Source organism: Echinops telfairi, unplaced genomic scaffold (assembly GCF_000313985.2).
Source record: "Echinops telfairi isolate 266 unplaced genomic scaffold, ASM31398v2 ScPeMD7_2;HRSCAF=8, whole genome shotgun sequence".
NCBI lineage: Eukaryota > Metazoa > Chordata > Mammalia > Afrosoricida > Tenrecidae > Echinops > Echinops telfairi.
The window spans coordinates 42,837,395-42,851,217 of NW_022103898.1; the positions used below are offsets into that span (position 1 = coordinate 42,837,395).

The window sequence follows — 13,823 nt, forward strand, 5'->3', positions numbered from 1 at the left end:
GAAGGGGAAGACATGGGGAGCTGATATCAGGGGCTCACGTGGGAAGAGAATGCTTTGAAAATGATGATGGCAGCATATGTGCAAATGTGCTTGACACACTGGATGGTAATATGGATTGTGATAAGAGATGTAAGGGCCTGCAATAAAAGTATTTAATAAAAAATAAATTAAAATAAATAAATGTACAACTCCTGTGACTCTCAGTATCATTTACTTTATTAGTTGATGCTGAAGTTTAATTTATCAGTGTATTTTTTTGTTTGTTTGCTTGGTCTGAAATGTTTGGTCTGGAACATCGTGTTACCCTTGGAAGAAGGAATAGTTTTAGTATTTTGTACTTCTAATTTTATTGCGCATTGTGTTTAAACTTTATAAAGAAAAGGATTCTCAATAATTTACTGTAGATCATTAATGGTCCAGTGGTTAAACACATTGCTATTGGAAGACTGGATGTTCTAACCCACTCTTGGAACAGTGGAGAAAGAAGTGGCTCTCTGCTCCCATAAACCTTTACAACCATTGACACTCTATGGGGACGTTCTGATCTTTTTAACAATGTCTCAAATCAGAATCACATCTGGGGAAAAGGGTTTCCTTTTGTTATCTTAGCTTAAGTAGAATATTTTATTTATTAATTTATGTAGATTTTTGTTGGATCTTTGTAGATTGAAACACCATTAACTTTAATTATGGGTATAATAAATGTATTCAAGTCAATGTATATGATAAGATCATACATATCTGATAAAATGATAGTTTGATTTTTTTACTTGGCTTATTGTAGAAACAACTGACTTGTTGCTGCAAGAAGTCCACAAGTAATTTCAAACTTATATAGAAATATTATGTACAATGAAGTGAACCACTTCCCAGTCCCGTGTTGCCCTCACAATCATCCCTGTGTTTAAACATACTGTTGTAGTCACTGTGACAATCTATCTCATTGAAGGCCCTCATTTTCGATTTAGAAAAATTATTGAGATATAATTAACATATCATATAATTCAGGAATTCAGTCATATCAAGAAGGGCTGTGCAATCATAACCACAATAAACTTCGGATACTTTACTCCCTTCTTGTACCCATTGATACTGACAGCCCATTTCCCCCACCTTGCTTTTCCTGTGCCTCTAGTCAGAAACCCAGCTACTGCCTTCCTAGCCCCACTCATGTCAGTTTCTCTCATTAGATAAAAATACAGAACAAGGACAAACAAAAAAATTAGGAATAGCACAAAGAGTTAAAGACCTCGATCTAAGAGAAGCCAAAGAATGTTTAAAAATTGGAATAAATTCACATTGAGTCCAGTCGTTAGGTGCCAACAAGTCAGATCAAATTACACAGTGTTGATTGCAGTTTAGTGTAGCTGCTGAAACCCACTCGATCATCCTATTTGTCTGATTTTTGGGCCATTCGTAGCCTATGTGCTGTGGGATTTGCCTGAGACTCTATCCAGGTAGGGACTGTTCAAATGAATTTTGGGTTTCCAGACCTTTGGTCATCCATAGCCTTCTGTAATACAGGTATTCATAATTTAAGCTCATTCCATTCCCTCCTTTGGATTTGGATTTTATTATTTACAGTCCTTAAATCACATAGGCTGGCATGCTTCTTTGTTGTGGGCTTAGTTGACATTTTACTTCGATGTTTATTATTTTAAGACAAGCCTTTTAGACAACCCCAGGCACTTTTCATGATAGCAGATACACCATTTGATTCCTTCACCATGGCACCCATCTCTTCATGACCGTGAGTACCAGGCAAGGCTATGTCCTAAGACCTAGTTGTTCTTATGTTAGGGCGATAAACAGGTGATAGCTCAAAATCTATTCATATAATTATTGTTCTAACACACTGTGGAGCAAAGTATTTTTTACATGTGTGGTATTTCTTATCAGACTGCAATACATGAATTGCTAACTTGTATATCTTCCTAATGTGGGCGACAGCACATTATGTCTGGCAGACTAACACATGTCACATAAAGGCAGGGAGAGCATGAGAACAGCAAATATATGTTGATCATGAGCCGCCATTCATTGGGAACCGTCATAGCAGTAGGTTCAAATCCACCCAAAGTCCAATAACCATCAATTCCTTAAATCTGAGTTAATCATGTTTTGCTGATTTTTCTACTAAGCCATTTCAGCGTAACGTTCAAGGTATCATTTTCATTCCTTGTTCATTTTAAGTGAATTTCAGGTAAAGTCCACTTCATTTAGTGGGGTTTCCAATTTGGGTCCTTCTGGTGTGGTTTACGAAGGGTTTGTATACCTCAAGATAGAGTCTAATGTCCATGTGGTATATAGTACATTGCCTGGGTCGGCAGAAGTTGCTTGGGAATTAGGTCAAAAGTTCCCACTTACAAACATAATACCAGGTTCATTTTCCCCTTGGGGCCTCTACAGGCAATGTTCACCCCAAGGGTTGGGTGCCACACTCAACCCACCTACCGTCTGAAGTGCTAAAACCCACCCCCGGCCCAATACAGAAATGAACACAACCTCCTCTTCATCTAATCTCCTTGTAAAGTTCACTAATTACTCTTATAGGATTGTCTATTAATTTGGGGTGACTACAGAACACTGTTGTATGGAAGGAATTAATTGGTCTTCACTTCTCCTAACACAGGGAAATGACCCCATTGGTAATGAGGTTACCTCTCTTGAGGTGATTTTTAAGGTATTCTAATGAAAGAGTGGTTTTTAGTTTATGAGATCAAGGTAGGCAAACTGACTTGTTGCTTCAGGGAGCAGACTAGAAGAATACATGGACTGGGAATTGGAGCCCATCTTTGTTTTTGTTTTGGCTTTTATCCTTATAGTAGTAGATTCATACAATATTTGTCCTTTATGATTGACTAACTTCACTTAGTACAACAGTTTCCAGCTTTATTTTATGAGATGGTTCATGGTCTCATCACTATTTTGGAGGATACATAGTTTTCTACTGTGTGTATGTACCATAGTTCCTTTATACATTCTTCAACTGATGGGTATTTGGGGTTTTTGAAATTTTTTTCGCTTGTGAACTGCTTGCCTATGAACATAGGAAAGCATACATGTTTGTGATTTTTCCTCTTACTCCTTTGAGATAATAAGCCCAGCAGAGGTATTGTTAGGTCATATAGTATTTCTATCCACAGTTATTTCAGGAAAAGTCACTGTTTTCTGCAACGGCTATATGTGTTTACAACCTCACCAGCAATGTATGAAAATTCTAATATTTCCACACCCGCTCTAGCATTTGTTCTTGGTTTTTCCGTGGTTTTTGTTGTTGTTGTTTTGTTTTTTGTTTGGGGGGACTTTTTTTGAATTGGACTATGATTGTGGTATACAGAAGGTGGTATATTATCATTGTTTTGATTTATATTTCCCAAATATGTAGTGGTCATTAGAATTTATTCATGTGTTTGGTAGTCATTTGAGTGCCTTCTCAAATTCTCTGTTCATGTCCTTTGCCCACCTTTTACTTGGATGATGTGTTTTCTTCTTGTTGAGATGTTATAGAATTCTTTGTATGTTAGTCATTAGTCCCTAGCCAATTGAGTTGCTGCTAAATTTTTTCCCCCAACTGTGGATTTTTGTTTTACTCTCTTGATGAATCCTTTTTGATATAAATAGGGATTTACATATAGTAGATCCAATCTTCTACTTTTGCCTTCCCTTCTCTGTGCTTCCATCATTATACTCGGTAGTCTATGGATTCCCTGCAATTGGGCAATTAAGCACAGCCCACATTTATTATTAACAATACTTATATATCTGGGGCTTAGGTCTCTAATCCATATTGAGTTCATTTTTGTGCATAAGGTGAAAAATAGTTCTTGTGTCATTCTTCTGCAAATGTAGATCCAGTTTTTCCAGCATCAGTTGTTCAACCCATCAGTTGAGGAAAGTATAAAGAAACTGTAGTATATACACACAGGGGACACTAGGTATCGCTAAAAATAGAGATGAGACCATGAACCATCTCATAAAAGGGAGGAACCTGGAAACCATTATACTGAATGAAGTTAATGGTTCATGGTCTCATCTCTATTTTTAGCGATACCTAGTCAATCATAAAATGACAAATATTGTATGAGTCTACTAGTATAAGGATAAAAACCAAGGAAAAGACACACGCCAATACCCAGACCATGTAGTCTCTTAATCTGATCTCCAAAGCAACAAGTCCGTGTGCCTACAAAGATCCCATAAACTATAGATCACTCCTTCATTAGAAAACCTTAAAAATCACCTCAAGGAAGTCCTGAATCTATCAACATGCATAGAAAAAGCAGAAGTTAAGCTGCCACAGAAAGAAATATTCAGAATGCTGCTTGGAGTCATACAGCATATGAGGGAAGTAATTTAGAAAAAGGATGAAACAATAAAGGAGATAAAGACCATGCACCAAAGGGAAATACAAGAGTTAAGGTACGAGGTAATAAAAGCAAATAAGTTAACAGGCTTCCCCTACAGACTAGAAGAAGCTGAGAACCATATCAGAGACCTCCAGGATAACCAGGTGGACTTCAACAAACTCAAAATACAGTCAAACATAATAAAAAGCCAAAGAAAACCTTAGAACAATGTAGGATGCTATAAATAGGAACACCATTTGAATAATTGGGATACCAACACAAGACAGAACAAAGAAGTCAATGGCAAAAATACAGAGAAAATTCCTAGGGGAAAACATCCCCAGCTTAATAAATGAGAATCAGACAACCATCCAGGAAGCAGAAAGGACACCCGCTAGACAGAATCCCAGGATGATTTCACAAAGGCTTATAGTAGTTAAACTATCCAAATTTGAGGAAAAGAAGAAAATCATGAGAGCAGCTAGGGAAAAAATGCAGTCCCCTAAAAATAACCAAATAAGAATATGCTCAGACCTAGCAACAAACACAATGAAGAAGAGGAGAGAGTGGAGTTACATTTTCCAAAAGTTGAAAGAAAACAATGCAAATCCAAGAATTCTCTACCCAGTCAAATTATCTATAGAGAAAGACAGAGAAGTAAGAGCTTTCCCGGCAAGGCAAAACTCAAAGAATATATTAAAAGAAACCAGCTCTACAAAAAATCCTTCCCGACCCAGTGTGGTCAGAAGAACAACATTCACCAAGCACAAATAAGAGACCATCACATAGACAGCTCCATCCAGAGCTCAACACATCAAAAACAGCCCCCAAGATAACATGGGTTCAATAGTGAAAAGAAAGCAATAATGAACCACACGCTCATATACACAAAGCGCTAATAAGAAGGGAGGTAGGAAAACACCCAACACAAAAGGTATGAGATGACATCGCAGAGCCCACTGATAGATGTTATAACTCTGAATATGACTGAATTCACCCATTAAAGGACAGGGACTAGCAAACTGGTTTAGAAAACACAGCCCATCGATCTGCTGCCTACAAGAAACACATTCCAGGCTGGCAGACAGAAATAGGCTGAGAATCAAAGTCTGAAGAAAAATATACCAAGCAAATGGCAATTCAAAAAAAGCACGGGTTGCAATCCTAATCTCTGACAAAATTGATCTCAAGGTGTAAGCCATAACAGGAGAAAAGGAGGGGCACTATATAATGCTCAAGGGATCAGTAACCAAGAACCAGTGAGCTTAATAAACATTTACACACCCAATGAGAGACCAACGAAATCATTAATTAAAAGTTCCAAAAGTTGAAAAAAGATGTTGAGTGACCTTCAGGAAAGAGCCTGGTATGACAATCACAGAGAAGCCCTGCTCAAAGGTGGCCTTGATGGCAAATACCAAGACAACAGCTTAGATTTGCTGCACTATTTCACTGTGACCTGCTACTACCGGCTTACGGAGATCATGAGAAGGGTTTCTACACGGTGTATCAGAATGTTTTTGAAATGATTGCAAAGGAAGAAGTAGAATCCGTGTTAGAGGAAGACAAGGAGGATTCCCCATCCTTTGGAGACTCTCAGAGTGACTACGACACGGTGGTCCATCCCTTCTACACTTGCTGGCAGAGCTTCTGCACGCAGAAGAACTTCGCGTGGAACAAGGAATACGACACGCGGGGGCAGGCCTCCAACTCCTGGGAGAAGCGAGCCATGGAAAAAGAAAACTAAAAAGATTCGGGACAAAACGAGGAGAGAGAAGAAAGAACTGCTCTGACAGCTGGTCGCTTTCATTCGGAAACAAGATAAAAGGGTGCAGGCTCACCGGAAACTGGTGGAGGAATGGAACGCCGAGAAGGCGAGGAAAGCTGAAGAGATGCGGCAGCAGCAGAAGCTGAAGCAGGCCAAGCTGGCAGAGCAGTACAAAGAACAGAGCTAGATGACGGTGGCCAATTTGGAGAAGGAGCTCAGGGAGATGGAGGTGCGCTGCGGAAAAGAGTTTGGAGATGGATGGGAAGATGAGATGGAGGAACAAGAGCCCAGAGACGGACAGGAGGGTAAGGAAAGTGAAGAAGAAGAGGACACTGATCTTTTTGTTGACCTTTACTGCCCAGCTTGTGACAAATCATTCAAGACAGAAAAGGCCATGAGGAATCATGAAAAATAAAGGAAGCACCGGGAAATGGTGGCCTTGCTGAAGCAGCAGTTGGAAGAGGAGGAGGAACAGTTTTCAGGACCACAAACAGATGAAAATGCAGGAAATGCCAATTCTGAGGAAGAAGTGGACGATGTCCCCAAACAAAAGTTTTCTAAAAAACAGAAGGAAAAGAAACAGAAGCCAGCACAGAGTTAGGTTACAATTTGAATGAAAATGGAACTGGAGGAGTAAAAGTTGATCCAGAAGATACCAATTTAAACCAAGACAGTGCCACACATTTGGGAGACAGCCCCCAAGAAAACAACAGTGTCACAGAGACCACCAAACAGTGTGACAACCCATAAAGTAATACTAAAAGTGTTCCTAAACCCAAAGGAAAGAAAACTAAAGATACCAAGAAACCTGCTGCCAGAGTACCTGTCGAGTCAGAAACAATGGGTGATGTCCTAATCAGCTGTTCAACCTGCCATGACGAATTTCCATCCCGGAATAAGCTCTTTGAGCAGCTAAAGGCAAGAGCACTTTCATCATCATCATCTCTTAACAATATAGCAGGTAGTCGAAGCAAGAAAGAAAGACATAGAAATAGATAAGAATTCTTTTTGACTGTCTTTCGTTTTCAAAACCAAAAACTGAACTGAAAACCATCTAAGGAGTTAAAATTGCAGTGATCTGCAATTTGTTGCATTGTGGAAGGTTATTTTTTATCTTTTAAAAACTTTTTTGTTGTCTAATATATATTTTTAAACATTGCACTAGTTTTTGACTGAATTCTGCTCTTGCTATTTGACTGGAATGTCTCAAAACAGGTAAATATTAAAAAGTGTGCATTCTTGAAAAAGAAAAAAGAAATCATAGGCTCGACAATCATAGTAGGTGATTTTAATACAGCACTCTCTGAGAAAGATAGATCACTGGGACAGATGCTTAACAAGGAAGCTATCTGAGCTAAAGTTTATTATGCCAACCTGGCTGATAAACACACGTGGGATTAATTGAAGGGCAGAGAGATAAATGGTTCGGCGAGCCTTGCCTTTTTAGGTCTCAGGTCTCTTGCTTTGTGATGGTTGGACCAAGGTGCAACTGCCTTAGCCAGTTCCCTGCTTCAGCTTACAAGGCTCACTTCCTGCAAGACATGCTCGAGGAGAAGCTGCATGGACCTACCCCGATATAGTTCTGGGTGCTAGAGCAGCCCTGTAGAGACCCCTGCCAATGCTGAGATGCTTACATGTTCACTGATTCGGCTTTCCTCCTGCAGTCAGCATCATTGCATGTGTTTTGTGAGATGGAGGAGGACTTTGTGGATTGGTGTTCAATATAGGGGTTAATGTTGAACTTGTGGGTTTGGGCAGCACTGGTTTAGGATGTTTTCTTGATGTGCACTTAACCTTTATATGAAACTCTCTCTTATACATGTTTTCTGTGACTTTGTTTCTCTAAAATACCCATACCAACACACTACCAAACTAAATGCTGCAACTAGACGACTTGACCTGATAGAAATTTTCAGAGCTTTCTAGACAAATGTGAAAGATTCACATTCCTTTGAAGGCCACATAGCATATACTTGATGATAGACCACATGCTGGGACACAATTCAAATCTATGTAAATTCAAGCACACAGAGGTCACTCTGACTTCCCTTTTGGATCACTACACCATGAGGGTGGTAAGATAGTTAAGGTGTATTGTGCCAACCTGGCCAATAAACATATGTGGGATAAATTGAAGGGCAGAGATATAAATGGCTCAGTGAGCTTCACCTTTCTAGTTCTCTTGTATCTTGGTCTCTGATGGTTGGACCAGTGTGCGGCTGCCTTAGCTAGTTGTCTGCCTCAGCTTGTAAGGCTCACTTCCTGTGAGACATGCCTGAGGTGAAGCCACATAGACTTACCTTGATGCAGCCCTCAGTGCTGGAGAAGCCACATGGAGACCCCTGCCAGCACTGAGATGCTTACACTGTCACTGAATTCAAAGACTTTCTACCCACTGGCCTGTGATCCTCCTGCATTTGGCATCATTGTGCATGTTTTGTGAGTTTGAGGAGGACTTTGTAGATTGGTGGCGGACATATGGTCTAAGTTGGACTTATGGGCTTGGACAGCACTGAGTTGGGATGATTTCTGAATGTACATGTCCCCTTTATATAAAACTCTCTCTTATACATATGAGTTTCTGTGGATTTGTTTCTCTCGTCTACCCAGACTAACACAGCTGGAAATCAACAAAAGAAGAATGAAGAAAATAAGGGCAAACACTTTGAGGATGAATAACTCTCTCCTGTAAAATAAGTGGGTATTGACCCAGATCAGAGATGAAAATAGGAAGTTTCTGGAAACCAATGAAAATGAGAATATGCTGTACCCAAACCTTTGGGACACAGCAAAAGCAGTTATCAGAGGAAGTTTGATAGTGATAAATGCACACATGAAAAAGGAGGAGAGACTCGTGATTGATATGCTGACACAAAACCCTCCAGAAATTAGAGCAGAGTCAACAATACAATACTACTAATAGCAAAAGAAAAGAAATAGTAAAAATCAGGACAGAAAAAAATGAGTAGGAAAACAAGAAAACAATGCAAAATAATCAATGCAGCAAAAAAGCTGGTTCTTTGAAAGGACAAACAGTATGGAACAAATATTAATAGTCAGGATGAGGAATGAAACAGGGGACAATACAATGGACACAAATGAAATTAAAAGGCTAATTGAAAAGTACTTTGAAGGCCTGTGGTCCAATGAATTCAACAACTTAGAAGATGTGGACAAATACTTGGAAAAACAATCCCACCCTAGATTATCCCAGCTACATGTTAAGAACCTCCACAGCCCCATAGCAATAGAGGAAATAGGTAAGGTTATCAAGGAAATACCGACTAAAAAAATACCCTAGTACAAACGGCTTCAAAGAATTCTACCAAGGATTTAGGGAAGACTGACACCAATCCTACACAAACTGTTCCAGAACATAGAAAATAATGGCAAGCTCCCAAACTCTTTCTTTGAAGCTAACATCACCTTGATACCTAAAATGGGCAAGGACCCACAGGAATTGAAATTACAGACTGATATCTCAAATGAACATCAATACAAAAATCCTTAACAAATACTGGCCAAAAGAATGTAAAAGTTTATAAATGAATAATTTACCTGGCCAAGTGGATTTCATTCCAGGATTACAGGTATGGTCCAACATCGGAAAGTCCATCAGCTTTATTCATCACATTGACAAGGAAAAGGATAAAAATCACACAGGGAAAGAGGGACCAGATTTCAACCCGGTGCTCCAAGTTGTGTGAATGCAACATACTGCATGAACCAGGGACCCAATAGAGAAGTCTGAGGGGCCGGCCCCAATTCCAGCTTCGTGGACAGACCCCCTCTCTCCAGAAGAGTTCACTTCAGAAGACACCATTGAAGCTACAGTTCAGGGAGAGTCACTTGTCTGATCAAGACACACAGGAACAAACACAGGGGGAGGGAGAGAGAATGGAGCACATCCTGGCCCACCAAGTCCTGAGGAAAATATTCCTGCTCAGAGCAGCCAATGCACAGAGAGGACTTTAGGGCCAGCACCACCATGAGAGAGACTTGACATCCCTCAGTGACCCAGAGCGCTATGGGGGACACACTGGAGACACAGTGTGGGAATTGTGCCCAATCTGACCCCACCACACCAAGGCGAAACACTAAGGGTGTGCAACAGAACAGCAAGGGGAGCAGAGCAAGGAAGTCCCTGGGGAATACTAAAAATAGACTTTGGGGCCAGGGCTTGGCACCCCATCACACTCGACCTGAGAACACTCTTAAAGGTCAACAAGCAGACCTTGAACTATTTATAGGCATTTCTTTTCTTTTTTTTTTTTTGGTTGTCACTTTTGTTGTTGTTTTTTCTTTTGTTCTTTTGTTTTGATGTCTTGTTTTTGTGCATATTATTATATCTGCATCTGCATGTTTATCTAGAGATGACAGGTGGGATAAACAATCTGGAGGAGAAAACAACAGGACTGCCAGTTCTGGGGGACACATGGGAGAGGTGGAGGTGGGAAAGGAAGTGGGTGTTAACAAACTCAGGGACAAGGAAACAACAAGTGATCTAAAATCAATGGCAACGGAGGTGTAGGAGGCCTAGTACCTTGATCAAGGGCAATGTAACCAAGAGGAATAACTGAAACCCAAATGAAGGCTGAACATGATCATGGGACAAGAGGAAAGTAAAAGAAAATAGAGGAAAGAACTAGGAGGCAAGGGGCATTTATAGAGGTCTAAATACAGCCATACACATATGTAAATATATTTATATATGACGATGGGAAAATAGATCTATGTGCATATTCATAGGTTTAGTATTAAGGTAGCAGATGGAAATTGGGCCTCTACTCAAGTACTCCCTCAATGCAAGAACACTTTGTTCTATTATCCTGGCATTCAATGATGCTCACCTTCCTGACAAGATCGCTGAAGACAAAGTGGGAGCATAAGCAAATATGAAGAAAGCTGATGGTGCCTGGCTATCAAAAGATATAGCATCTGGGGTCTTAAAGACTTGAAGATAAACTGACCATCTAGCTGAGAAGAAGCAACAAAGCCCACATGGAAGAAGCCCATCACACCCGTCTGTGTGATCACAAGATGTCTATAGGATCAGATATCAGGCATCAAAGACCCAGAACATCATATCATTGTGAATGAGAAGGAGTGCGGAGTGGAGACCCAAAACCCATCTGTAGGCAATTGGACATTCCCTTACAGAACGGTTGCTGGGAGGAGACCAGCCAGTCAGGGTTCAGTATAGCACTGATTAAACATAGAACTTTCCTCTTGTTCTTTAATGCTTCCTCCCACCCACTATCATGATTCCAATTCTTCCTTATAAATCCAGCTAAACCAGAGGATGTACAGTGGTGCAGATCAGAGCTGGAAACACAGGGAATCCAGGACAGATAAATGCCTCAGGACCAATAATGAGAGTAGAGATACCAGGAGGGTAAGGGGAAGGTGGCAGAAAGGGGGAACGGATCACAATGATCTACATATAATTCCCTCCCTGGGGGACAGACAACAGAAAAGTGGGTGAAGGGAGACACTGGAGAGTGTAAAATGTGAAAAAAAAATTAATAAATTATCAAGGGTTTGTGATGGAGGGAGGTTGTGGGAGGGAGGGGAAAAATGAGGAGCTAATACTAAGGGCTCAAGTAGAAAGAAAATGATTTGAGAATGATGATCGCAACAAATGTGAAATGTGCTTGACACAATGGATGTATATGGATTGTGATAAGAGTTGTATGAGCTCCCAATACAATGATTTAAATATGTACATCAATAGATGCAATATGACAACATTCAACACCCACTCCTGTTTAAGACACTCAAGAAGACAGTAATGGAAATAAAATTCCTACATATAATGCAAGCTATCAGTAGTTTGTTATGATTCACACATTCAAATGATTTAGCATAGTTTATAAAACACAAGTAAACATCTTTCTGGTATTTTATGGTTTGAGCCAAGATGCATCTGATATCAGCAATGACATCCCTTGCTCTGAGCCATTTCTGAATCGTGCCTGAATTCTGGAAGCTGCATGTCAATATTCTGCTGCAAATGTTTACTTTTCCCTCACCTATAATGCAAGATGCAGTCAGTCTAAACTTCTTAACACACACACACACACACACACACACACCATACAAACACATCTTTCAGCAGTTCATGAAATAGTGAAATTAAAAGATAATGGAATTTTCACATAAACTTTTAGAAACAGTCTGTTGGGTGTATATGTTCTTAAGGGTTGTCAAATGAGCTGTGATGGCTAACTACCCTAAAGATAACTGAGCCAAATAGTGCCCGATCCTGCGCCACCCGCATAGTCACTGCTCATTACTGCAAGCGCCATTTGAATCCCTCTTGTCGACTGTCCTCCAGTGATGTCCTTCGTCAGGGTCGTCCCTCATGATACCATGTCCAAAGTGCATGGCACAAGTTTGGCTGTTCTTGTTTATAAGAAGTATTCTGGCTGTACTTTTTCCAAAAAAGATTTGTTCATATTTTTTCCAGTAAATTTATAATTCAATATTCTTTGTTAGTACCATAATTCAAAAACATTAACTCTTTGGTTTGTCTTAATCATTGTCTAGCTTTCATATTCACTAGAGGCAATTATAAAATTTCATAGCTTTTGTAAGGTAATTCTTAGTCTTCAATGTTGCCTATTTGCTTTTTGACACTTTAAAGGATCTGATTGCTGCAGATTTGCTCAATGCAATGCAGCTGTTTATGTCTTGACTGCTGCTTTCATGGGCATTGGTTGTGGATCCAAGTGCAATGAAATTTTTTGCATCTTCAATCTCTTTTTTCATTGTAATGATGCTTGTTGGTATAGTTGTAAGGATTTTGGTTTATTTATTTAGATAATCGATAAAGACAGCAGCATTCATCTATTGCTATATCACTAAATACTTCAATTCCTCTTCCTATAGTGTCACTATGAGCTGAAATTGATAGCAGTCATGGGTGTGATAATGCTTTGTATTAAACATAGGTGGTCCAAATGGTTAACTGCTATACTATTAACTAAAATGCTGACAGGTTGAGCCTACTCAGCTGCTCTGTAGAGTAAAGATCTGGACTCGGCTGCTAGTAATGATGACAGCCAAGAAGCCAACAGTGGAGCAAATCCACTGCCCCCTGGCATCATAATGAGTTGAGAATCACAGATGCAATGTAAACATTATGAATAAACTATTAATTACAAATAGTTTACAAATATTAAAAGAATATTACTGTAATATAAGGTCTTTCGGTGGTTCAATTTGCTAGGCACTTGACAATTGGTTGAAAGGTTGATAGTTCCAAATCACCCAGAGGTGATTGGAAAGATATAGGTGACTGAAAAGATATAGCTAGTGATCTGATTCCAACAAACCAAAACCTTAAAAATGCCTTAAAACAGTTCTACCATCCACATATGGGATCGCTATTAGTCAGAATCTATTTAACAATAACTAACAATATAACAATAAGTTAATGATATGAATAAATTCATGACTATAATCTTTAATTTAATTAATTGAAAAGAAAAAATTACTAAAAACATAACATACTCAAGAAGAAATAGACAAAATATATCTATTAGAGAAATTAAATTCATAATTAAAACAAGGTTCTGACACAGAAAACTCTAGGACCATATGGCACCATTAGTGCTATCTATGAAACATTTAAGTTAAAAACAAACCCTTAATTAGAGACAAAGATTCCATGGAAAACTGAAAAATAGGAAATACTTCCTAAT

General features: G+C 39.3%; 1 pseudogene; it reads left to right on the forward strand.

The window, feature by feature from the left end:
• Window positions 1-5,686: 5,686 nt before the first annotated feature.
• On the forward strand, window positions 5,687-7,116 carry LOC101640246 (annotated as a pseudogene).
• The last annotated feature ends 6,707 nt before the right edge of the window (window positions 7,117-13,823 follow it).